A 26,591-nucleotide genomic window follows, 5' to 3' on the forward strand; every position below is an offset into this window, starting at 1 on the left:
GTGGTTGTTGGTGCTTCAGTCTTGGCGGGAATAGGCAATCCACAGCATGGAGAGAAAAGTGCAGTGCACCCCGTAGCTAACAGAGATCAAGGTGCCATGTGCTTCATGACCGTGAGTACAGGGCCCATGCCGCAAAGAAAGAACCGAGTACTGGATAAACTTTTGTAACACACCTTGCCAGCATATAATTTCCTGCCCATGGGAGACCCTGATTGTGCTGAGGCCTTGTTTGCTCCAGCCGCATATGTTCATAGACTAGGGGCTCAGTGGAAGGTACCGGACACAGACTACTGCTGCCAGAAGATGGACTGTTGTTTGCAGGACCCCACTGGAACAGCACCGCGCCAGCCATTGTTGGCGTCATCGCCTGCTCCGTAATGCCACAGCCTGGAAGACGACTGCCAGGTTAAGTTGATCTAACATGAACTGCCACTATCTTTTCCCTTGTTTTCATTGACTCTGCACATCTTTTTGCATCTGAACTGTTTTCGTCCTCCCTTTAATTGTTTGCCTCCCTGCGTGGAGTATTCCCCTGTTATGTAAAATTTTTAACCCTTGCTCTGCCTCCTGTCAGTCACTGCATCCCGCAACCTGCTCTCACAGTATAACCATTATAAATCAATGCATGGTCACACAGACATTGCAGGTCCTGCACCTCCTCATCACTTGAAACTTTGCATTATTATGTTCAGACTGAGACTTTCACTCACATTTTAAATGTTTTTAATAATGCAGTAGTACACCACTTTTCTCATTTAGGGCTCTATATCCTCATTCTGCAATAATAAGCTGAGCACTTTGATCTCCTCTCTCTAGGCTGTAGAATCCAGAATTGGTGGATGTTTCTTCTGTGCCCTCATCTTTTATAGTCCCTGACAGGCTGTGCTAGACCATATGATGTGATTTTCTGCAACCATTGAGAATTGCAATAAAAATTGTTCAATTAACTGATCCAAGTCAATTCCCAGTGGATTTATCTTTTTATTAGTAATATTAATCATTGTTTTCCTCAAGTTCAACCATTTTATTGTGATTTTATTGAAGAGCAAAATGTTTTATTGTAGATATGTTCTTTCAGTCTCAGAAACCAAGTATGGGTCGCCTCATTATGGTAATGACAGGTCTAACCCAAGCTTGATTTCAAAGACCAAAAAATGGTTAAATCAACTGAAGGATTGGAGCTCCTGTAAAGGCGTAGCTTACCTGCTTCGTGTTCTTCAAGAATATGTTTATGGAACGGATAAGTTCCCAAGACAGTCATCATGCAGGTTTCAATATAATAAAAATCGAGGAGAATGGCAAAGGCTTATCTCATGTGGGAGTTTAATTGGAACATTATTTAACAGTAAGCAGCTAACAAATAGTTAGTTTGGAAGATACTTTACTTGTCTTGTACAGCATATCTTTAACTTTTTTATTATTATTTTAATTTTGCTTAAGTTATTTGCAGTCTATGAGGTTTAGCACAAAGTGGAAAAATTACAGAATTCAGTATAACAGTCCCTTGTAGGCTTTAAAGGCATTAGATGGTGGACTCCCATCATATTATGTACATACTGTAATCCTTTTAGTAGTTTAATAAAGAGGATTAAGAAGAGTTGTATGACCTGGTCCAGCAGGAAAGAGCCCTGTGATTATCCGCCTATCTGCTGGCAACCACGGTGCTTTTTCTGATTAGTAGGCCTAACACAACATCATGTTTGTGTTAGAGCAATATGCTAAAATGGATCATGTACATCCCAGTTAGGTGTAAAAAATGGTAATGAAACCTCATTTATATAAAATATTTGTATTTTATTAGAATCATTAAAAAATAGGTTTGAATTGTACACAAATTTATATATTAGTAGGTGGTCAGACCGGTGAAAATACAAATTGTATAACAGTGCAACAAATAATTAGTAGATGTTAGTATGAAGGCAGCTCAATGTATACATACATGTACAACCTATTAGTCATAACATTAGCACTTATGAATAATTCTGAACAAACCCAGAAAATGGAAGGAGACAAAGAGCATTGTGCAAAGTGATACAATGGTGCCATATGAGAGACAGATGGCGCTCCAGCATCCTGATCGCAAACACACCGTAATGATAATGGAAGGTCACATATGATAAAGTTATTATGTGTGCATCGCAAGGACATCATGTGAGTCACATGGCACAAAGAAATAAAGAAATGACAATGCTGTGGAACAGGTTGTAACAGGAAAACCACAAAATGAATGCTCACCCATAAAGTGAAATGTACCTCTGCATCAAAAAGCCCCCATAGGCATCCTTGCAATGCACGCATAATAACTATCATATGGGACCATTTATGGAAAATATTCCATTAAACTCTATATGTTTGGCATGATTTTTAAAGGGGTTATGCAGTTTAATTGGCATTTTGGTAGTTACAGACTCCCTTTAATATGTCACATCTAGTGCCAGAAAATGAAACGTATTCTAGCTAACATCATAGATTTCAGTTATATTGCTCCCTTTTGGTAAGCCCTGTTCAAAAGTACGAAATGGTCAAAGATTTGCGGAGATATCAGTTCAATTTGTAAATGACCTGAAAACAAGGCTGCATTAAGGAAATGGTCATTTTAATTAAATGGCAAAAGACATACACAACTTTCTTCCACACAGTGCCCAGTTTCAGATTTGTTACAGATCAGACTTTTCAGCGGTGTTAGAGCACCGTCTAAAATGTAACAGATATTCTAATAAAAGTATCAAAAATAAGAAGAATTACATACATACAGTGAACAAAATCAATTACATTACTGTGTGCTCTAAAGTGAGGCTAGCAAACATGTTTGTGCTGGTATGAGAACAGTATCCATTAGAATTATTGTTTATCTGAAAATGCTTCATGATGATATACCTACTATATAAATTCTGTATTCTGCTGTGAAAGACCCCAATTCCCTACCGTTCTCAACAACTACATGTTCCACTATGATTATAGAAACAATCAGTAATGCCCATATAGACGGCACATCATCATTAGTGATTGGCTGTCACAGTAAGGTGCAAGTGTAACATGTACTTACCGTGCAGTAGAAATCAGCAGGGGACAACACAACTTTTGGCCTGGAAGCAGTGGGGTAATTAATCATCAATTGATGGATTTTGCAGGGTTAAGTACCATAGTTTCTGATCCTTTGTTATTGTCACTGCGTATTCTGTTATGTGTTTTATTATTTTCCCCTACTAAAGTTTAATTCTTTAAGTATGTGCCACCCCTTTATTTTGTGCTTTAATCTTTAAAAATACTTAATTTTAAATATCGGTGAAAGAAACTGTCTTAAGCCCCTTTCATACGTCCATATAAAACCAGTACTGTAAAGAAAATATTACTGCTGTCAGTGTTTTGGTTCAGTGTGTCATAGGTATTACATCAGTGTGCCATACATGCATCCATCATAGATAAAGAATTAAATTACAAAGCTTCTCCTATACTTTGCAATATTAAACATATACAGCACACTGACGGCACTCGTAGGACACATGGATGCCATTCATGTGCTGTACGTGTTTTTCACGGATCCATAGACTGGTATGGCCCACGTCATCCGTGCTGCTGGAAAAAAAATGGTCATGTCTCCGTGTGTTTTGCACGAACACGGTCCTTGTAAAAACACGGACATATGCATAGCACCATAGGTTATAATTGGTACGTGGTGTATCCGTAATAAAAAGGATACCACACATAACAGAAACACATGTATGTGAAGGAGGACTTCTATACATTGCACACATTTATGTGTTTTACAAACATTCTGTGGTTCACCCAACAAACGGACACAACCTTGTGTAAAAGGGCATGACATGGCCTGGTACCAAACACCGAAAAAGCACCAAAATTTTTACAAAAATTTGTGGCTCTAACTAGTGCAATTAAGCGATTGTGTAAATTTATACCAGACATTGCACCAAATTTAACAATCAATCAACGTAAATCACTGTAAAAAAAATTGCCACATTTGTCTAGTAAAAAGATTAAGAAATTTATACTGTCTAAAAGGAAGACAGTTTTAATAAATATGCACAACTGTCTAGATACATTGTGGGTGATGAATGGTAACCCTATTGTCTTACACTTGCTGCAGGTGAGGAATATAAATTTGAGACAAATCAGTAGAACTGAAAAAAATTATTGAATTGCTTCAAATAATCCTAGAGAAATAAAACCTTGAGGTGAGAGATCCAAGTTCCAGGCACAATTTCTCTTTAAATTAAAGAAATCTCTATTGGGACAGCTTACATCCTTCTTCCAATTGTGATGAAGAATTATGTATTTTCTCGTTGCTGGAGCTGCTGCTTTCTTTGTCAAAGTCAAACATAACATAATCTTCTACAATTATTTCTGAAAAGAATAAAGAAACTGGTAAACACAAAGCACAAAGACATGATTCCTGAAGCACAAAAATACAAACAAAGAGATAAGTATTCCTTCCAATAATCTAGCTGAAGCATAGACTTGAACAAACTGACCTGAAAGATCTATGAACTGAACAATGCAGGCTGTGAAATAATATGCATTAGGAATAGAAATCCGGGCATTAAGAAATCACACAATGACAAAATGTGGGGAACAGTGGAGCAAATTAGGCATAGAGGAGCATTGTTAAATGGTGGCATAAAAATTGATAGAGGATATTGGCAGACATAGCAGAATAGTTGTACAGTAGGGAGAGGCAAAAAGAATAGCAGATCATTAGAAGTCTAATAGCTGGAGAAATACGAAATACAAAGAAGCAACTTAGTAATGAAAATGCAGAAATCTGAAATAGATCATAGTAATGAAGGGTAGGTGGGTAATTTTGTTCTATTTCAGAGCTGTACTTTTGGAAGCACACAGGTTGATAACTTTATGGGAATGTGTCTTGACCTTTTTAGGAATATTAAGAATGTATTATTGCGGAACTCAAAGGGCTGAATTGTAATCCCTCTGAATTAACACAAAGAAATATGAACAAACTGGAATTAAATTAAATGCTACAAGATTCAAATTCATGCTGAACAATCTCTGGCTGCTAAAGGTCATTTTTACGATCTTTTAAATTGTATTCTGAAAAAATACAAAGACATCCAAATTTCTTGCTTTTTTGAAGTGAAGCATTTTGTTAAACCTCTTAAATATCTGGATTTTATGCAAACTTGACAAATATATATATATATACAGCTCTAGCAAAAATTAAGAGACCACCGCATCAAAACCATGTCATGGGCAGCCCAATCTCCAGACCTGGACCCCTTTGAAAACCTCAGGAATCTAATTGTGAGCAGGTACCAGGATGCAGTAGCAGTCGGAGGCAGAACAAGGGTTAACAAAGGGATTTAATGAAACAGTGTTACTCCACAAAGGGAGAGAGTAAATGAGGGGGATAAGGATACTAAAACTGTGTCTGGTGGGCGTAGGTATAACAGGGGCAATGAAGGGTTGAAGAAAGCACAAAGGTATCAAACTTATAAGTCCGGCGGTGTTGAGGATCAGTCTCAGTGAAGATAGCGGTGGCGTTCCGGCCTGAACGCCTGAAGAATCTGGCGGCGTCCTGGTCTGAGATGGATCCTGGGTTCCGGTGTCATTGGGGGTCCTGGAATGTCCTTTTGCGGGTTCTGGCTCCACGATGGGTCACGCTGGAGAGAGGACAGTCCTTTCTTTTTAAGCGTTGGCAAAACACTAATACAGGCAGGAGAGTATATGTTTTACGGCTGCACTCAGTTCACGGCTTGAATGTTGAATCTCGAACCTTACCCCTGTGGTCTGGTCATGGGGAGGGCTCACTCATACTCATTGACACTGCGGAAGTGGATGTCAGGGATCTTAAGAGCCGTCTTTTCCTACAGTCTCTGGGAAGTCTCCGTAGGCCTCTCTGACGTAGGCCTACTTTGTCCTGACTGTACAGCACGGGAGGGCTCTTACTCTGCCTCCGCACACTACAGCTTCCCGCCAACTGAGCTCTTGTTCCGTACATTGTTCCCCTCTTATACCCTTCTCGTCCCTGATCTCAAGTTCAAAGGTCTGTCTGGGGCACTAAACTCCTCTGCAACTTGGGTGACAGCACCGATGGTTCCGGACTCGTCCCGGACAAGACATGCCGAGGCTGGCTCTCATCCTTACATTCCCCCTTCCTTTGTGCTCTCCATTCCTCGGATGTGATCTCTTGCAGCAGGCATTTACATTCTCCTGTTCCTTGCACAATTTGTCTCCAGCAGAAATGTTCCTGGTCAAAATGGTTAGGGAGTCTTCCTGCAGTTGAAAGTTCAGAGCGATGTAAACTGGGAATCTCTGTCGATGTCCTGAGAGGTGGATGGATTTGGTTGGACCAACAGGGCTGGAGACATGTCCAATACAGGTTGAACAGTCATTTCGGGAATTACCAGAGTCCCTGGAGTCTCAGATGTCTCTAGTGTCCATTCTTCTTTCTCTTCCACTGTCACCTGTTCTTCACATTCTTCTTCCTAAACTTGAGTCACAGGTGGGGTCTCAGCAGGAGGAGCCTCTTCTTCTTCTTTTACAATGGGATCATGAGATACACACAGGCGGAGCATGTTTCAATGAACCACACAGGAAGGGCCACTCTTCTTCGGGTCGGATTTCATAGACGGGCCCACCAGGGCAGACTTGACGCATGACCTGGTGTGGTGTTTCTTCCCACCTTTAACCCAGCTTGATACACGGACCCTTTTCTCTCACCAGCACGTGGTCTCTGGTCTGCAGAGCTGTCACTCGCAGTGTGGCCGCTGCAACATGTTCCAATTCTTGAAACCGTGTCTGTACCAGGTATTGCAGGGTCTGAAGCCGATGCCGATGTTCTCGCACCCAATTGGACACCCCCGCCCACTGGTAGTCCACCTCTGGGTCCAGCTCCAGCTCAGTAATCTCTTTGCCGTCTCAGCATTTGGATGAAGGTGCGGTTAAAACGTTCATAGGCCCCATTGCCCTGAGGGTGGTAAGGAGTCGTTTGTGACTTTTCAATCTGGTATAAATGATGCAGCTCCTCCATTACCTTCCACAGGAAGCAGGCTCCCTGATCTGAATATATTCTCTTCAGACATCCATTTACTTGAATTAAATTTTTGCAGATGGCATGTGCTGTGGCCTCTGCAGTTTGGTCTCAAGTTGGGGTCACTACCGCAAATTTTGTGAAATGATATACCATCACCAGGCAGTGCTCGTATCCTTGGCAAGCTGGTCCTATCAGTTTATAGTCGATCATCAGCACGTCTAATGGGGCTGAGGTCACTACCATCTGAAGAGGAGCTCTCTGCTCCTGTGGTTTGGTCAGCTCACAGTTCCTGCATTGCCGGCACACCACTTCAACTGCAGTTTTCAGTAGAGGATGATAAACTGTTTTTTGCAGCCAGTGTAGAGTTTTTCCAGCACCAAAGTGTGCTCCTTGTTCATGGGCCTCTTTTGCAACTTCATGCATGAGTGTTCCCAGAATCACCACTTGGCAGACAATGGGCAAAGTTTTCTGGAGCTGGATCTTCTGGTATAGGAACCCGTCTTTCAGATGTAAACTTTCCCACTGCCAAAGTATTTGCAAAGCTCCAATGGTCAGAGTTTCTCTCTCGCTCTTGCTTGGCAGTTGTTCTAGGGCCACCCAAGACCGGATCCATGTGAGATCCTCATCTTCTTGCTGAATCCTCACCCATTCATCACGAGGCTGTCTCAGGATACTTTTTGGGACACCTGCCAGTACCTGATCCTGCGTCGCTGTCAACTTCCTCACAGAACCTCGAAAACAGGAACTTCCTCATCCTCAAGTTCTTCATCCCAGTTGGGACCAGGCTCTCCATGTGGGACTCTGGACAAGGCATCTGCATGTGTGTTTTCGGCCCCTAAGGCAGTAAGTGATTTTCTAGCAGAATTTGGCCATTCTTGCTACCCAGCTTTGTTCTAAGTTCATTAACTTTGCATTCTCCAGATGAGCCATGGGTTATTGTCAGTACGCACCAGCATTTCGCACCCTGCCAAATATTCCACAAATTTTTTGGTCATAGCCCACACCAGTGCCAGCAGCTCCAACTTGAATGAGCTGTAATTGTCGGGATTTCATTCGGAGTCATGAGGGGAGCGACTTGCATATGCCATTAGCCTTTCTTTTCCATCTTGGAGTTGTGACACGACTGCTCCTAGTCCTTGCAGGATGCCATCCGTATGAAGAATGAAGGGCTGTGAAAAGTTGGTATAGGCCAGCACTGGTGCATCTGTCAGGGCGGTTATTAGAGTTTGAAAATCTTGTTTCTGCTGTTCTCCCCATTGTATGTCCCGATTCTTTGCTCCAGAAGGAATGCCCTTCAACAGTTCCAGCAACGGGTTCACTATGTGTGTGAAGTTCTAGTAGCCAGTTAGTTCCAAGAAGGCTCTTAAGTCCTTTAGGGTCTTTGGAGTGGGCCAGTCTCACACCGCTGCAATCTTCTCTGGGCATGGTTTTACCCCTTCAGTTGAAACCGTGTGCCCTAGGTATTCAATCTGAGTACAGAACAGGTGGTATTTTGAGGGCTTCATTTTTAAGACATGCACTTGAAGTCGGCTCAATACTTGCTCTAGTCATTGTAGATGTTCATCAAATGTGCCGGCATAGATGATTATGTCGTCCGGATAGATCAGTGTGGCTTCAAAATTCAGGTCCAACAGAAACTTCTCCATGAGCTGTTGAAAAGTTCCTGGAGCATTTGCCAGCCTGAACGGCATCTGATTAAATTCAAAGAGCCCCATTGGTAGTATAAAGGCCATCTTTGCTCGGTCGTGCTCTGACATTGACACCTGCCAGTAGCCACTTACCAGATCCAGCATAGAAAAATACTTTGGGTGTCAAAGGGCAGAGAGGGACTCTTCTACACGGGCAGTGGATATGAATTCCGTATGGTACAGTGGTTTAGTTTGCCGTAGTCCACACAGAATCGAAGGGTTCCGTCTTTTTTTCTGACAAGGACTATCGGAGCGGCCCACGGGTTCTGGCTTTCCCGGATCACTCCATTCTGTAGTATCTGAGAGAGCATCCCGTTTACTTCCTGAAACAGCTGTGGAGGAATCTGTTGATAACGCTCTCTTATGGGGGCCACTTGTCCCATTGGTATCTCGTAGATGATAGCGGTAGTACAGCCGAAGTCTTCATCGTGCTGAGCAAACACGTCCTGATAGCGTCCCAGCAGGACTTCCACTTGTATCTAGCTAGGTGTTACCCCAGTAACATCAGCCCACATCTGGTCAAGTATTTTTTGCCCCTCTTTTTTCTGGAATGGCTCTGACGCAGAGAGAGTTCTTACAGCTATGATCCAGGGGTCTTCTTCCCTTGCGGTCAATTGGACGGTCTGGGGTGGTATTAATTCTTCTGGCATGCCGATGACTTGGGCTACCTCACTCCTGGGGGACAAAGAGAGTGGTTCTTCCATTAAATTTATACAGAGCACTGATACCTTTCCTTCACATACGGTATCCAGCGTTCGTTCGACCAATAACCCAGGTAGTAAATTCCCAGAGTGGCTGGCTCCAATTGTATCTCTACCCCTTCCAGAGGTGTGCAGGCCCGGACAGGCAAGGATAGCATGGTCTGTCCAGGAGGTATTTTCAGTTCACCTGTAGCTGGGGTAAATATCTTTCCCAGCACTTTCCCTTCACCAGAGGCTTCTTGGGCTTGTGCCGACCGTATCAATTGCTGGAATAACTTTCTCTGGGGCATCTGTGGACTCCACTCTTGCAGGAATGCATCCGGGGCCTCGTTCATCAGCACACTTCCGGACTCATTCAACACATTCATCCCCAAGGTGACCATGTACCCCCGTTCTATGTCCCCCGAGGTCAGCACCACTCCTTTGCGGCCCAGATCCTTTCCGCAGACCTTAATTTGCATCCACGCCACCCCTGCCACTGGGATGGGTAGTTGAGTGGAAGCCATCAATCTTATCACCTGCCCCCATACAGGTCTCATCGCCTCAGGGAAATGTATCCGATAGTACGCCTCTAGCATCATGGTCACTTGAGAACTGGTATCCACCAGGCATCACACAGCCCGCCCATCGATTTCAGCTGAGACTAACGGATACACAAACTAGATTAGTGAGACTTCTGGTTCTTCTTACTGACTGTTCAGGCTCTGAGCAGCTTTCCCCATTCTCAGAGGCTACTAGTTTAATGGGAGCGGCTGTAGAGGCCATCCCCTTTGTGGTCAGACCCGAGCCATATGTCCAAGCTCTCCATATAGAAAGCAGGTAGGGAGTTCTTCCCATCGAGTTGTCCTTTCTCCCCGTCTCGACTCTGAGTACGCACATGGTAAAAGAGGGGGATAAGAATAATAAAAATGTCTGGTGGGCGTAGGTATAACAGGAGCAATGAAGGGTTGAAGAAAGTGCAAAGGTATCAAACTTATCAGTCCGGCGGTGTTGAGGGTCAATCTCTGTGAATACAGCGGTGGTGTTCTAGCCTGAACGATTGAAGAATCCAGTCTAAGATGGATCCTGGGTTCTGGTGTTGTCGGGGGTCCTGGAATGTCCTTTTGCGGGTCCTGGTTCCACAATGGGTTACGTTGGAGATAGAACAGTCCTTCCTTTTTAAGCGTCGGCACAATGTTAATACAGGTGGGAGAGTATATGTTCCACAGCTGCACTCAGTTCACGGCTGGGATGTCAAGTCTCAAACTGCGCCCCCTGTGGTCTGGTCTTGGGGAGGCATCACTCACGCCCAATGACACTGCAGAATTGGATCTCAGGGATCTTAGGAGCCGCCTCTTCCTACAGTCTCTGGTAAGTCTCCGTAGGCCTTTCAGTCTTGAGCCTACTTTGTCCTGACTGTACAGCACGGGAGGGCTCTCACTCTGCCTCTGCACACTACAGCTTCCCGCCAATTGAGCTCCTCTTCCAGCACTCTGTTCCCCTCTTATACCTTTCACACCCCCTTATCTCAAGTTCAAAGGTGTGTCCGGGGCACTAAACTCTCCCCCCTGCAACTTGGGTGACAGCACCGATGGTTCCAGACTCCTCCCAGAGAAGGCATGCCAAGGCTGGCTCTCCTCCTTACATAATCAAGAGGATGATGGATAGTTACAAGCCATCAAACAAAGAAGAACTGCTTAAACTTTTGCACCAGAAGCAGTGTAAAAGACTGGCGGAAAGCATGTAAGATGCATGAAAGCGTCGTAAAAATCATGATTATTCCACAAAATATTGATTTCTGATCTCTTCCTGAGTTAAAACATAAGTATTGTTGTTTCTAAATGATTATGCACTTGTTTTCTTTGCATTATTTGAAATCTGAAAGCACAGGTTTTTTTTTAATTTTGACAATTTCTACTTTTCAGAAAAAAATACAAAATGTATTGCTTGGAAATTCAGAGACATGTTGTCAGAAGTTTATAGACTAAAAGAACAATTTACATTTTACTCAAAAATATACTATATAAAGCTGAATGTGTGTATGTGTGTGTGTGTGTATGTATGTCCGGGATTGGCATCTGCACCGTCGCAGCTACAGCCACAAAATTTTGCACAGTCACACGTCTGGACCCCGAGAGCGTCATAGGCTATATTGTGAGGCGAAATTTTAACCCCGCGCGTTCCAATTCACCAAACAATTTTGCCCCTATCTACATAATGGGGAAAAAAGTGAAAGGAAAAGTGTTGGAAGCGTCGCAGCTACAGCAACAAAATTTTGCACAGTCACACGTCTGGACCCTGAGAGCGTCATAGGCTACGTTGTGAGGTGAAATTTTAACCCCGCGCTTTCCAATTCACCAAACAATTTTGCCCCTATCTACATAATGGGTAAAAAGTTAAATGAAAAGTGTTGGAGGCGTCGCAGCTACAGCCACAAAATTTTGCACAGTCACACGTCTGGACCCTGAGAGCATCATAGGCTATGTTGTGAGGTGAAATTTTAACTCCGCGCTTTCCAATTCACCAAACTAATTTTCCCCTATCTACATAATGGGGAAAAGTGAAAGGAAAAGTGTTGGAGGCAAATTGACAGCTGCCAGATGTGAACAAGGGGGACTTAAAGAATGAGAGCGATGGCGCAAAAGAGTATATACCGATCAGTTGCTAAGGTGGGGCCCCGACATGAGATACTCACCACACATGGGGATATGAACACACACACAAAATGCGCCACACGCTACCACGTGCTTGAACACATATACCACCCTCAGCACACATTTCACCACACATACACCAACCTCGCCACATAAAAGTCGAAACACAAAAGTCGCCGCTCAAAACTCGCCACGCGCAAAACTCGCCACATGCAAAAACTAGGCTCACGCAAAACTCGCCACAAGTGCAAAACTCACCTCATGGAAAACTCGCCACACGCAAAACTTGAACACGCGGAAAAATTGCCACATGCACAAAATTTGCAACACATGCAAAAGTTGCCTCACACAAAACTTGCACATACTCAAAAGGCACCAGACATAAAACTCACCACGCGCAAAACTCGCCATGCGCAAAATTTGCTGCATACAACTTGCTACACTAACCTGTTACATGCAACTCGACACACAAAAAATTGCTACACGCATGTTGCCACACAAAACTCATCTCACAAAAGTCGCTACATGCATGTCGCCACACACAACTCAACACACACAACTTGACAAACGAATCTCGCCCTAAAACACACACAAGTCTGGTATTAGCCTTCAAAAACAAAAATCTGATTAATAAGCAGACAAACTACAAGAGCAACAAATGTACCATATAGGAAATACAGCAGCTGTCAGTCACATGACCTGTCTATTATGTGTATGTGTGAGCTAATATATACTGCCAGGGGAGGGCTTCCTGTTGGCTGGGGATTTATCAGGCTGCCAATGTATCTTACAAATACTGAGGTAAAAATACTGAGCAAATAACGTGTTAACGAGGTCTAATACAGGAGATCACACAGGTATATACTATATACAGGGGAGATGACACACAGATATATACTATATACAGGAGAGATAGCACACAGGTATATACTATATAGAGGAGGAGATGACATACAGGTAAATACTATATACAGGAGGAGATGACATACAGGTTTATACTAAATACAGGAGGAGATGACACACAGGTATATACTATATACAGGAGCAGATTACCTACAGGTATATACTATATACAGGAGGAGATGACATACAGGTATATGCTATATATAGAAGATGACACACAGGTATATACTATATACAGGAGGAGATGACACACAGGTATATACTATATACAGGAGCAGATTACCTACAGGTATATACTATATACAGGAGGAGATGACACACAAATATATACTATATACAGGGGAGGTGACACACAGGTATATACTATATACAGGAGGAGATGACATACAGGTATATACTATATATAGAAGGAGATGACATACAGGTATATACTATATATAGGAGGAGATAACATACAGGTATATACTATATATAGGAGGAGATGACATACAGGTATATACTATATATAGGAGGAGATGACATAGAGGTATATACTATATACAGGGGAGATGACACACAGCAGGTATATACTATATACAGGGGAGATGACATACAGGTATATACTATATACACGAGATGACATACAGGTGTATACTATATATAAGGGAGATGACAAACATGTATATACTGAGGTGAAAATGAGAGGTGTGAGGTGAAAATGAAAAGGTGTGAGTGCAAAATGAGAGGAGTGAGGGAAAATAGTGTAGTGATTGGAAAATGACAGATGTGAGGTCGAAATGACAAGTGTTGGGGGGAATGAGAGGAGTGAGGGAGAAAATGAGAGGTGTGAGGGAGAAAATGAGAGATGTGAGGGGGAAAATGAGAGGCGTGATGGGAAAATAAGAGAAGTGACGTGCTATAACTAACCACAGATATTTACTATGCCCAGGCAACGCCAGGCTCTTCAGCTAGTATACATATAAAGAGAAAAATCAGACAAACCGAACATTTTGCAGTGGTCTCTTAATTTCTGCCAGAGCTGTACATATACTTATGTATCTTTCAAGACTATTGACACAATAGTATCTCTTTTGGGCGGCTGAGAGATAATAGACTTCAGAAATTACACAGATATGCAAAATTTGGGTTTATTAATTTTTTTTTAAATTCGATGACTGATTCTTCTGTTTTCTTATGCCCTGATTTAAAAAAAAATCTATTTGTAACTATCACATGTGAATTTTGCACAGCAAACCGTATGTGAAATTACCTACAAATGAGATGCACAAAAAAATCTTTATTGTATCCAAAAATTGTACACAATTTTATATGTAAAAATGTATTGAACATTCATTCTGCAACTTGGAATATTGGAAATTAATTCTTGAGCCTTTTGCTTTTCTCTTCAAAGCTTCTCTTGATACCTTTTCTCTTATAGAAGGCCTGCAGATGTCCTCTTTGAAGCATCCAGCAGTGGTCCTCATCATGTTCATGTTCCATCTACCTTGGTATCGCCATTCCATCTGCTTAATATCCTGATTAAATCTTTTTCCTTGCTCTTCGCTAACAGTAACAAGGTTTTCAAGAAAGTAGTTCAAATGTAAAAAATGTAGCTTCAAATTCATCAGACAACGCAATGCTTGGAAAATGTGTCAGAATGTTCTCCACGATGGACTTATATTTTGAATCTTTGTTGTCATCTTGACATTTCTTCACGACTTCTGTAAAAGAATCCCAAGCCAATTTCTTAGCAGATTTCATTTTTGCTTCGAATATGTTGTCCTTCATGATTTTCTGAATATCTGGACCCACAAAAATGCCTTCATTCAGTTTTGATTTGTACAGTTCCTGAAACTTGGTACACAGGTACTTAAAAGTCTCTCCTTTCGGTAGAGATCTCACGAACTGATTCATCAGTCCAAGCTTAAAAGGACCCTGTCACCAGCAAAAACGCCATTAACCTGTACATATGGGCTTAATATTAGTCTTTTATAGCACTCGTTGTTTCTTAGTTGATGGAATGCTTCTATCTTGTACATTGTGGTTGGCTATAATACAACATTTCCACCCTTGCCTGCTTACTTTATTACCACTTCTTTCAATTGTCTGAGTTCATATAAAGTGCCCCTTTGTTCCCATCACCCATCTGTTCTCACCACCAGGTTGTATATGGCTGTATTCTATGTCTATTTATTTTGACATCTATTTTCTTGATGTATTAGACATTTCTTCATTATCTTGACAGCTTGGTTCTTTTCTTTTCTTCACAGGGCATATGTATTATTTTCCATATACTATACAATACTGCTGTAATTTTCATCTACCTATAATACTAAATATATGAATCCCTGTTGTCCGCTTCTTTGTTTATATTCTGCAGAGCCTCTTGTCAGTTCTTTGATGGTATTCATAGAAATACTTGTTTCCCAGCCACCTGTCTTGTATTTTATGTGTATACCATTTTGATTTGTGAATAAGGAGCTCATTTGTCCAGATATATCTGAATAATATTTATGAATTGTATTGGTGGTCATGTATGATACCCCTCTGTCACCATATTATTGGACTGTGATATACGGTAATCAAAATCCATTTGTATGCAATCCCATATATCAGGTAGTGTGGCAATCTTTGCCATTTCTTCTTTTTTATTATGTTTTTATAAGAACTTTTCTCATTAAAAAATATTTTTATGAATTATATTTAAGACACATTCTGCTTCCAGTAATTATTTATTATTTTAATAACTCATTTTGCACCATAGCCACTGGGCTTTTACAATAAATTGTGGTGCATTTATATTTGAGTTGAGACTCCGGAAAGTCACTGAAAATCTTTTGAGGTCCAGTTAGCCTATGTATCTCTTAGAGGTATCTCTGTTTTTTTTATAATTTCTTGTTTGTTTTATAATATGTTTATTAAAGATTATTACAATTTTTAAATATTACCGTTGTTAGGGCTGGCGGAATGCACCGAGTAAATATGGAGATAATATTGGTGCGTTCGCAGCCCGGGGTCCACCGTGCAGGAGTGGAACCTGCTGCTAGTAAATGTCGGCACTATATGGCAGTATAACACCTGAACAGACATGGGTTCCGTCACCCGGTCTGTATAGGAGCGAACTCTATTGCTTCACAGAGTCGCCGGGATAAGAGAACGCTGTGCCCTCAGAAACTCACAGAGGATCACAGCTCTCTAACAGAGCAGGTAGCCTATAGTGGTCATACAGTCAGCAACTGCACTCAAACAACTCCTCTCTGGAGGTGCCGTAATTCTAGTGGCTATATGCCAGCCCTGAATTCATACACACAAACTCCTCTCCGGAGATGCCGGAATTCTAACGGCTTACAGTCGACCCTGAGCACATGCTGACACAGACCACAAGGTAGCTAAGCTCATACACACATGAACTTAAGTTGATACTAGCGAATGGCCATGCGGCCATGCAAACCTTTTATAGAGGAAGCTCTCCAGGACCTTCCTAGTGGTCCAATAGGAACTGCTTCAGGACCTGACCATGTGACCCCCGACCTCCATCCCTTGGGCATGCTCAGTAGAGGAAAAGAAGGACTTAGTCCCAGGAGCATCTGCTCACTGCAGAACAGTGCTGGTTACAATGGGTGAGCCTGGAAGATCAGCAGTAACCATTCGCACAGTATCTGCCTGAGCAAGACGCTGGGACCGATGTCTCTGCTGAGCAGGCTCCACTGTGGCCGGAGAAGAATGGGAGAATGCAGCGGAGGTGGTTCGAGATTCCCCCAGTGCAGCGGCGGGAACTCGACACCTAACCACCGTTACTTCAGAATCTTGTCCAGCAGGTAACGGTGGCGTCCACACTGCAAGTGGTAACACTTCACTCTAAGTCCGTCTCCAACTTTGTTTTGGATAATTTACCTGCTGGGTTGGCATTGAGTTTTCCTTGGCTTCTTCTTCACAATTCTGTTATCGATTGGCTGTCATCTAAAAATATTAAGCGGAAAGTACCATCAGCAAAGTTGGGTCCTAAGTTTATTGGCCCCTATGAGAATCTGGATGTAGTCATTCTGGTGACCTTTAGATTAAAACTTTGTCTAACTCTTCCCATTTTGAATGTTTTCCACTGATCCCTGTTAAAAGAGTTTGTCCCTTCTGTGTTTTCTCCCTCATCCCCACCTCCTCGGTTTCTGTCTATGGAGGTTTGGAAAATGAGGTGCAGAGGATCATGGATTCTTGGATGGTGTGAAATTCCCTCCAACATCTTGTTCATAGAAGGAGATACAGGCCTAAGGAGATATCCTGGGTTCTGGTTTATTGTGTGAAGGCAGATTGTTTGGTCAGGGCCTTCCATCTTAGGTTTCCTGGGAAACCTGGGGGTCCAGTGGCTCTCCATAGAAAAGGGGGTACTGTCATAATTTCAACACTCACTGTGTTCTAGATGCAGGGAGTGTCATTTCAGCTACCTTATAGAATCAGGGTTGTACTGAGATGTCAGTATTGTGAGTGACAGCTCAGCCATCCAATTTAAGGCAGGGCATGCTGAGATGTGAGTGATAGCCCAACTGCCAATCAAGGCAGAGGCATGCTGGGTTTCTTCCAGGTGTCTCCCATTTTGGGTGATTACCTGGCTATTTAACTTGCTAATGGTGTCTGGTTATTGCCAGTCATAGCTTTAGCTCGGTAGTGAGTGTGCCTTATTTTCCAGTGCTCGGTTTCTGATCTTTTGCTGCAAACTTGCCTTTTGACCATCGGTTTGCCCAACCCCTTTGTCTTCATCTGCTACCTTCCTGGAAGTCTGACCTCGGAGTGACCTAAGTTTGCCTTTGCATATAAAGAAACGGACAGCACCACAGCAATTGTGAAAAAACAGCTCCCGTATTTATTCTGCCATCTGCGACGTTTCGGTCCGTGGACCTTTTTCAAGCATCCACGGACCGAAACGTTGCAGATGGCAGAATAAATACGGGAGCTGTTTTTTCACAATTGCTGTGGTGCTGTCCGTTTCTTTATATGCATTGGAGTTTATTTACTGGGATGGACCCCCTGGTGAGGACGTGCGCCCTGTTGTCCATGGAGACGTTGCCTGACTCTAGGTTCAGCACCTGTTCACACTTAGTCTATGTTTGGATGTGACGGGCAGTTTTTTCAAATTTGTATTCATTAGCCTTCTGACTGAGCAATCCTCCGCCTCTTAGCCACAGGTGTTTTAATCACAGCAGGTCCAATACCCCTCCACAGAGAGAAATTTAGTCTAAGAAGAGGATTCACAGGTATCCATTCAGATGAAGGCGTTTATTCTCAGCGAGGAAAGGAAAGTTTAGGACCTGGTATATGAGAGATGCCTTAATGTGGCCACCAGGTACACATGAATTGACCAATTTATGCACTAAACGCTCTCATTTCTTCATATTTCTAGTGCAGTAATGCAGTTCAATTTTCATGTTTCATGTTTGCATGTTTTAGCGCCGCATTGTGCTGCCTTATTTATTTGACTTTCTTTTAAATGGGTTCACTAAAGGGGTTAAGTAGTGGGACAGTTTTATAAGTTAGGTCATTACGGACGCGGCAATACTAAATATGTGTACTTTTATTGTTGTTTTTTATTTACATAAAGAAATGTATTTTTTGGAAAAAAAAAATTTTCTCTTTATTTAGGAATTAAAAAACAAAATATTTTCAAATGTTATTTTTTTTTTTACTTTTTTACTTTGTCCCAGGGTGGGAAATCACTATATAATGTCAGATCGCTGATTGGACACTTTGGGCTCCTGCCCTCAACAAGCACTGACAAGCTTCCTCCCTGCATGACCCGGAAGGACCCCGCGGCCATCTTGGTTCCTGAGGCCTGCAGGGAGGAGGCCCTTGGAACAACGCAATTACATTGCGTTGTTCTGAGGGTCTTAGGGAAGCACACGGGGAGCCCTCTGCCTGTGCGATGATTCTCTATGCCACCGGAACGCTGCGATCTTGTTTGATCGCAGTGTTGCAGGGGTTAAAGTGCCGGGAGCGGTCCATGACCACTCCTGGCACATAGTGCCGGGTGTCAGCTGTGATAATCAGCTGACACACGGCCGCGTTCCCCCCCTGAGAGCGGCTGATTGTGTATGACATACTATCCCGTCCCTGGGAATAAAGGCTAAGGTCCCATGGACGGGATAGTAGGTCAAATGGTAGATAGGGGTTAAAATTGCAAACTCTTAATGCATGTGTTTCTCACAGGGTTACATTTGTCATGGTGGTAAAAATTAGCGTACCTATATTATGCACATATATCCCCTTTCCCTTCAGTGTTTTCCTCCATATATTCATTACCTTAAGGCTATGGTCACACTATCAGTATTTGGTCAGTATTTCGCATTAGTATTTGTAAGCCAAAACCGGGAGTGGGTGAAAAATGCAGAAGTGGTGACTATTATAATTTTCCTCTGATTGTTCCTCACCTGGTTTTGGCTTAGAAATACTGATGTAAAATACTGACCAAACACTGATAGTGGAACCATAGCCTAATTCTTATTGTATCTGTTTAAATAGAGAACTTACAAAAAAAAATGATGCATGGCTGCAAGCCAAGGCAATCCACAATACAAGATATGTTTTGTTAAATGTGGGGCGCAGTCATAAAGTCCAGACTGGAGCACGTATATGCAGTGGTGCAAAGTATAATAGTCCCTCGCCTACCTGCGTAATGCAGATGTAAGGGTGGAATGGCTTCCACCTAAACAGATATTCCCAGAATGGCACAGCACTGATGAATAGTGATGAGCAAGTGTACTCGTTGCTCGGTTTTTACCGAGCATGCTCGATGACCTCCGAGTATTTGTTATTGCTTGGAGATATAGTTTTCATCGCTTCAGTTGCATGATTTACGGCTTCCAGATACGCTGAATATATGTGAGGAATGCCTGTTTGTTAGGCAATTGTGCACATGCTGCGGAATGGTGTGCGGATTTTTCCGCACTGATTTTGGTAAATCCGCAGGTAAACCGCACTGTGGATTCACCGTGGAATTACCATGGATTTACCATGGTTTTTCCACGTTTTTTTGTGCGGATTCCACCTGCAGTTTTACACCTGCAGATTCCTATTGGGGAGCAGGTGTAAACCGCTGTGGAATCCGCACAAAGAATTGACATGCTGCAAAATATAAACTGCTGCGTTTTCGCACTTTTTTTCTGCAGCATTTGCACTGTGGATTTTGTTTTCCATAGGTTTACATGGTACTGTACAACGCATGGAAAACTGCTGTGGATCTGCAGCATCAAATCCACTGCGGATCCGCAACAAAATCCGCAGTGTGTGCACATAGCCTTAATCAAAGAGTCAGATATACATTTGTGTAAAGAGTCCAAGATAAGGTTTCTCCATAATGAAACCAGAAGAAACCCATTCTTCTCAACTACAGCCACATATATTACAGTTAACAGTGTTAGGGCTCAATAAAAAAAAAGAGCAACAGAGGAAGCAGCACAGCTTAGAAGTCCAGAGATTATCAATAGCGTGGAATGCACAGGGCACACAGCCGTCCGAAAGATGAATGGAGGTGCTTGCTTGATATAAAGTATAAATTATGAAAAGTGGGTAGAAAAACCACAACAGCACTCACCAATTCTGCAGTTCAAGTGTCTCGAGACTGTCTCGTTTGTCGCACTCCAGTCTCCATTCACTCACCCGAGCCGTGAAGATGTATTGCTGTGTGTTTCAATAAAGGACACTTGAACTGCAGAATTTGTGAGTGCTGTTGCGGCTTTTCTACCCACTCTTCAGTGTTAGGGCTCATACTCACTTACGCGAGACTCCGCATAGGAATACATGCAGTCGCACGCTCCGCTCCTCTGTACCAGGTGCAGTGCCTGGTATTGCAGTGCGAGACTCATTCGAGTCTCGCGCAAGTGTGTATGAGCCCTTAATCACGATCTCCCATGAAGCCAGCCTATGACTGAGCTTCACAGGAGTACCAAGATGGCAGTGATAAAGGCTGCCATTATAACCCATCAGTGGCCTGTGATCACATCGTGTGAGGGGGCTATGAGAGCTTCACTTAAATGTTGCTGAGAATGACAGCAACATCCACACAGTGAAAATCAGCAATTGAAGGCCAGCTCTAGTTGCTGATGATAGAGACAGATGCCATATATGTAATATAGCCAACATATGACCCCTGATGTATAGGTACATCATTTTGTGCTAAGGGGTTAAAGAGCACAATAACACAGAGGTGTTGGTTTCAAGGGTGTAAACCAACTGAATGATTCCCATTAACCTGTTCACGACCTTGGGCGTATCCATATGTCCAGGTTAGTAAGTACGTACCAACCTTGGACGTATGGCAACGTCCAGGCGATTTTGTGCACACAGGAGCTGTGCATGCACGATCCCTGCAGGGTTTTCATGCAAAGCTCTCAAATTTTCTGAGACCATTCATCAGGGCTGTGCCATTCTGGGAGTAGTCTATTTAGGTGGAAGCCATTCCATTTTCATGTACTTAGATATCAATGTGGCACCCGTCACATCTGCATTACGGAGGTAGGCGAGGGACTATTATACCTCCACAGCCTAGAGTGCTCTTGGCAGTTTAACACTCTTAATGGGATATCGTTTGCAGCATTTAGAAGGGAGGCATAGGGAGGGTGCTACATCTGCTCTCCGATCGGCAAACCCAGTGACATTATTGCAATGGGCCGGTTGTTGCCATGGTGACCCAATATCATCATGATGACATCCGGGTAACCAGACTGCAGCAAGTTAGATAGATCATGTGCAGTGCATGATCTAACTAACTTGTGACTGCAGTACTGACAGGTTATGCAGCATAGCAATGCTTCTGTATTGCTATTCTTTATAGCTGTGATCAGAGCTGTGACATAGCTGTCCCATAGCTGGACAAAGCAAAAAAGTAAAAAAAGTTAATAAAAAAATTGTAAAAATATTAAAAAAAACACACAAAATCAAAATAAAAATATATTGTACCAATAAATACATATTTTTATGAAAAAACTAAAAAAAGTACACATATTTGGTATTGCTGCACGTAAATGACCCGACCTACAAGACTGTCCAACTAGTTAACCCTTTCCGTGAATAAAAAAATAAGAAACAAAGCAAAAAACTATACTACAAAAAGTGGAATAAAACGCAATCAAAAAGACGAAGGTAAATAAAAATGGCATTGCTAACAACATCATCTTGTCCCGCAAAAAACAAGCTGTTATACAGCTCTACCAGGGGAAAAATAAAAAAGTTAGCTCTCAGAATAAAGCGATGCAAAAATAATATTTTTTTTCTATAAAACAGTTTTTATTGTTTAAAAGGGTCGAAACGAGAAAAATTAAAATGTGGTATCACTGTCCTCGTACTGACCCGGAGAATAAAGCTGCCTCATCAATTTCAAGGGGTTTTATCTGAATCACGTCATACGGAGATTTCGATGAAAACCCCGATGTAATTGCTCGGCAGAGCGCTGGATCAATGTGATCCCAAACGTTATGGAAAATGTTCCCAATAAAAGCTTCAACTCATTCCACGAGAAAGCCCCCATTTAGGTCTGTTATCTGTTAAAGGAAATATAGAGGGCTTCCACATTACTGGTAGAACAAAAGCTCTAGAAAAGCACTATGTCTCCTTGCCCCCAAAAAGAAATCCAGCAAATTCTGCACTCCCAAATCCAAATGCCCCTCTCCCTTCTGAGCAACACAGTGTACTTAAACCACATTTAGCGGCCACATTTCTGGCATCTCTGTAGCAATGAGAGCCTACCTAATTTACGAGTATGTATCTCCAGAAGCATGAACTGGGCATAACGTACTGGGAACTATAATGTACTGGCCACTACAAAATCAGATTTGCAATTTTCACTCAGCCACGTGCACTGTTGTTTGTTTCTGGAGAACACGCATGGAGTCAAAATCATCAATACACATGCATATAAATTCACAAAGGGGAATATATTCCAAAGTGGGCTTATTTGAGGGGGTGTTCTGCTCTTCTAGCATTTAGGGGTGCTGTATATGGAGTGTGCAAACTATTCTAGGAAAATCTGCGCTCCAGGAGGCATCATGTCCGCTGCGGACTCCCATTCTCCTCCAACCAAAGTGGAACCTTCTCAGCAGAGACGTCGATCGCAGCATCTGGCTCAAGCTGATACTGAGCGCTTGATTACTGCTGCCTTTCCAGGCTCAGCCCCTGTAGCCAGCACTGATCAGTGGCAAGCAGACATTCCAGGGACTATGTCCTGCTTTTCCCCTACTGAGCATGCCCATAGGTCGACCTCTCATTGGAGGTCGGGGGTCACATGCTCGGGTCCTGTAGCGGCTCCTATTGGATCACTAGGATGGTCCTGGAGAGCTACAGCTATAAAAGGTTTGCGTGGTCACACAGCCATGCGCTAGTATAAATCAGTTTTTGTGTGTATGTGGATGTATGCCTGTTCTGGTGAAAGCTCCGAATCATTACTATCCCTAGTGTTGATGAATGTTTGCGAATGTTGGAGCTGTCTAGCACCAGTTAGTGCCATCCAGCACCAGGCACAATCTACAGTGTCTATCAGCAGCGTTAGCCAGTGCGGCACCATGCGCAACCAGTGCAATTTCCCGTCCCTAGTTAGGGCGGTTAGTGATGTTTGGCAGAGTGGCGATGCGCGCACCCAGTGCGCTAAGCCTATTTTAGTTTAGTTTACTCCTGACACCACTGTAGCGGTGTCAAGTGCAGGAGGTCTCGAGGGACTCTGACCCCGAGTCTTGGGGAAGAGTTCTGTGACTCCTTGCTTGCGCTCTCTGTGTGGTGTCACGGCCCTGTGACGCAACAGGGTTTGCTTCCTTCATGCCGGATGAAGCTAACCCATGTGTGTTTTCTCTTAATACCGCCATATAGTCCACCATTACCGAGCAGCAGGTGTCTTCTCTGCACAGTGGACCCGGGACTGCGAACGCATCTTATATCGCCTCTTATTTATATTTGGTGTGTTCCGCCAGTCCTAAAAAGGTCTAGTTTCCAAAATAGCATCACTTGTTTGGGGTTTTCCCCATTTAGGCACTGTCACGCTGCTGCTATGCAGGTAGATGCAGCTCCACTAGATGGCAAGAAGGCACCGCGCCGAAACGCGCGTTGGGGCTCGTGGCAGTGTGGTCTCCCCTTCAGGTATTATGTCCGGTTAACCATTTGTTTATCTACCTCTTTGCTTATACCACTATCGGTCCTGGTGTGCATGTTTAGGTGTTATATATCTCGCACTTATGCAGTTTAACTATTTATGTACCAATGCACTCTCAGAGGCTGATGTGATATGATGTGCAGTACTATACAGCACACATTATATTACTGTGTGTAACATAAGTCTTTGATATATTATCTACCTGTCGGTACCACGCTGCCACCGTTTGGTGATCATTGTCTCATCTTGTTTTCCCTTTTGATATTATTACGATGTTCTTCTTACTATTACTTTAATAAAGAGTTATATTATTTTTACTTGGTTCCTGCAGTGCTGTTTTTTTTTTGTTTTTATGTTCACTTGTTGTCGCACTGAACCATCTATATATATCCACGCATCCTTGGCATCTTTGGTTAGTGGTGCATGTATGGTCTGGCATATATGTTTTGTAGATGGCAATAGAGTGGAGGGAGGACTGCACACAGCAGGAGCAGACCTGCAGCGCAGCAGCGAAGCCACCACCAGGCGGCAGTGCAATAGTAAAACAAGCCGGGTTGATATTAGTCTGTAACGGAGTTCCAAAGGAATAAACAAGCATAGAGTCAGAAACAAGTCAAATGGCTCAATACTGGTCAGGAGCAGATATGCCAAAGGCAAGAGACAAAACAGCAGGTTAGATTCCAAGCCAAGTCAAGTACCAGGGAGTTCAAACACAAAAGGGGAACACAGAGTCGGGACAGGAAGAGGGGAATAAACAGACACAGGTAAAGTAAGCAAATGCAGCAGGACGAATCAGGGTTCACAGAGTAAGCTACACACGCCATAGGCAGAAACTATAACAGACAGAACTGATGCCAGACCGAGGCAGAGAAAAGTTAACCCTTGACATGATCAGACCAGGAAAGAGACAGGATACAAAACCCTACAAATGTGTTAGACCGCACCTAATACTGACACCGTCTCCATGGACATCAGGGCGCTCGTCCACACCAGGGGGTCCATCCCAGCAAAAGAGTCCACAATCGAAATATAGAAAGGACACCACCACACCAGGAAGTGACAGACAGTAACTTTCTTTATTCTGCCTCCTGCGGCGACGTTTCGGTCCGTGGACCTTTTTCGTGCTTGAAAAAGGTCCACGGACCGAAACGTTGCCGCAGTAGGCAGAATAAAGAAAGTTACTGTCTGTCACTTCCTGGTGTGGCGCTGTCCTTTCTATATTTCGATTGAGGATACAAAACCCTGTCTTGATCATGACAGGCACATCAAGGGCTCTCAAAATATGACACTGCATAAGCTAATGATTCTAGCCAAATTTGCGTTCAAAAAGTCAAATGGTGCTCTTCCCCTTCCAAGCCCTGCCGTGTGCCCGAACAGTAGATTTTGCCCGTATGTGGGACATTGATGTACTCTGAAGAAATTGCACAATCATTTTTTGGGTATATTTTCTCCTGTTAATTTTGTGAAAATAAAATTTTGGACCTAAATGGACATTTTTGTGGAAAAAAGTTACATGTTCATTTTTACCTCTTAATTCCGGTGAAGCACCTAAAGGGTTAATAAACTTATTGAACATGGTTTGAGGGCTTTGAGGGGTTCAGTTTTTAGAATGTTGTCACATTTGGTCATTTTATTTCATATAGAGCCCTCAAAATCACTTCAAATGTGATGTAGTCCCCCCCAAAAAAAAAAGATTTTGTAAATTTTGTTGATAAAATGAGAATTTGTTGGTCAAATTAAAAACCCTTCTAACTTCCTACCAAAAGAAAATTATGATTAAAAAATGTTGCTGATGAAAAGTAGACACGAGGAACATGTTATTTTTTAACTAGTTTGTGTCACATACCAGAGGTTTAAGAGTATGAAAATTAAAAGTTTAAACATTACAACATTTTCCAAATGTTCACCAAATTTCTGAATTTTTCACAAATAAATATAAGTCATATCAAACAAGCTTTTTCACTATCACAAAGTACAATATGTCATGAAAAAACATACTCAGAATTAGTGGGATCCAGACTTATAACCACATAAATTGACACTGTTAAAAATTGTAAAATTTAGCCTGGTCATGAAGGTGAAAACAGGTTTGGGGGCTGAAGGGGTTTATTATAGTAAGTCACTGTGAGGAAAAAAAACAGGGAAATTTGTAGTAATTTTGACACCTTCGCCAACATATAATTCAATTAATCAGTACAAAATGGTGGACAAATTTGAGAAAAAAAAACAGAACAAAATAATAGTACTTATCAATGTTTATTTGGAAAAGGTCTGTCCACTTAGTTTAATAATGTTTTCATTTCATGCTTTAAGAAGTGGGTGTAGAAATGTCTTCGATAATTCCCCCAATGATTAAAGTGTGCAATTAACATTAAAAACGTTTATGTAAATAACATGAAATAACCATTACAGTCTACAAAAAAAGAAAAAGCTTTGGCGTATAGCTTTTGTTAATAAGGATGCTTAAAATAGACTAGACTGCGCCACTGGCATTAAGCTGTGGAGTCTTCATCCTCCATCAGCTTGTCTCTTTTATTTTCATTTCATCCCGGCATG

At 42.5% G+C, this 26,591-nt stretch overlaps 1 long non-coding RNA gene across 2 annotated transcripts in view; it reads right to left on the reverse strand.

The window, feature by feature from the left end:
- Window positions 1–2,579: 2,579 nt before the first annotated feature.
- Window positions 2,580–26,591, reverse strand: part of LOC138638229 (uncharacterized) — a 93,278-nt gene continuing 69,266 nt past the window's right edge. The window contains exons 4-5 of one of the 2 annotated variants that reach the window (XR_011312470.1): window positions 16,808–16,873; window positions 2,580–4,362 (exon numbers count right to left, since the gene is read on the reverse strand). This is a non-coding gene — a long non-coding RNA (uncharacterized lncRNA). The remainder of the gene's footprint in view (window positions 4,363–16,807; window positions 16,874–26,591) is intronic. The other variant, XR_011312471.1, reaches the window with a different exon arrangement.

The sequence above is a fragment of the Ranitomeya imitator genome, chromosome 5 (assembly GCF_032444005.1).
Source record: "Ranitomeya imitator isolate aRanImi1 chromosome 5, aRanImi1.pri, whole genome shotgun sequence".
NCBI classification, from domain to species: domain Eukaryota; kingdom Metazoa; phylum Chordata; class Amphibia; order Anura; family Dendrobatidae; genus Ranitomeya; species Ranitomeya imitator.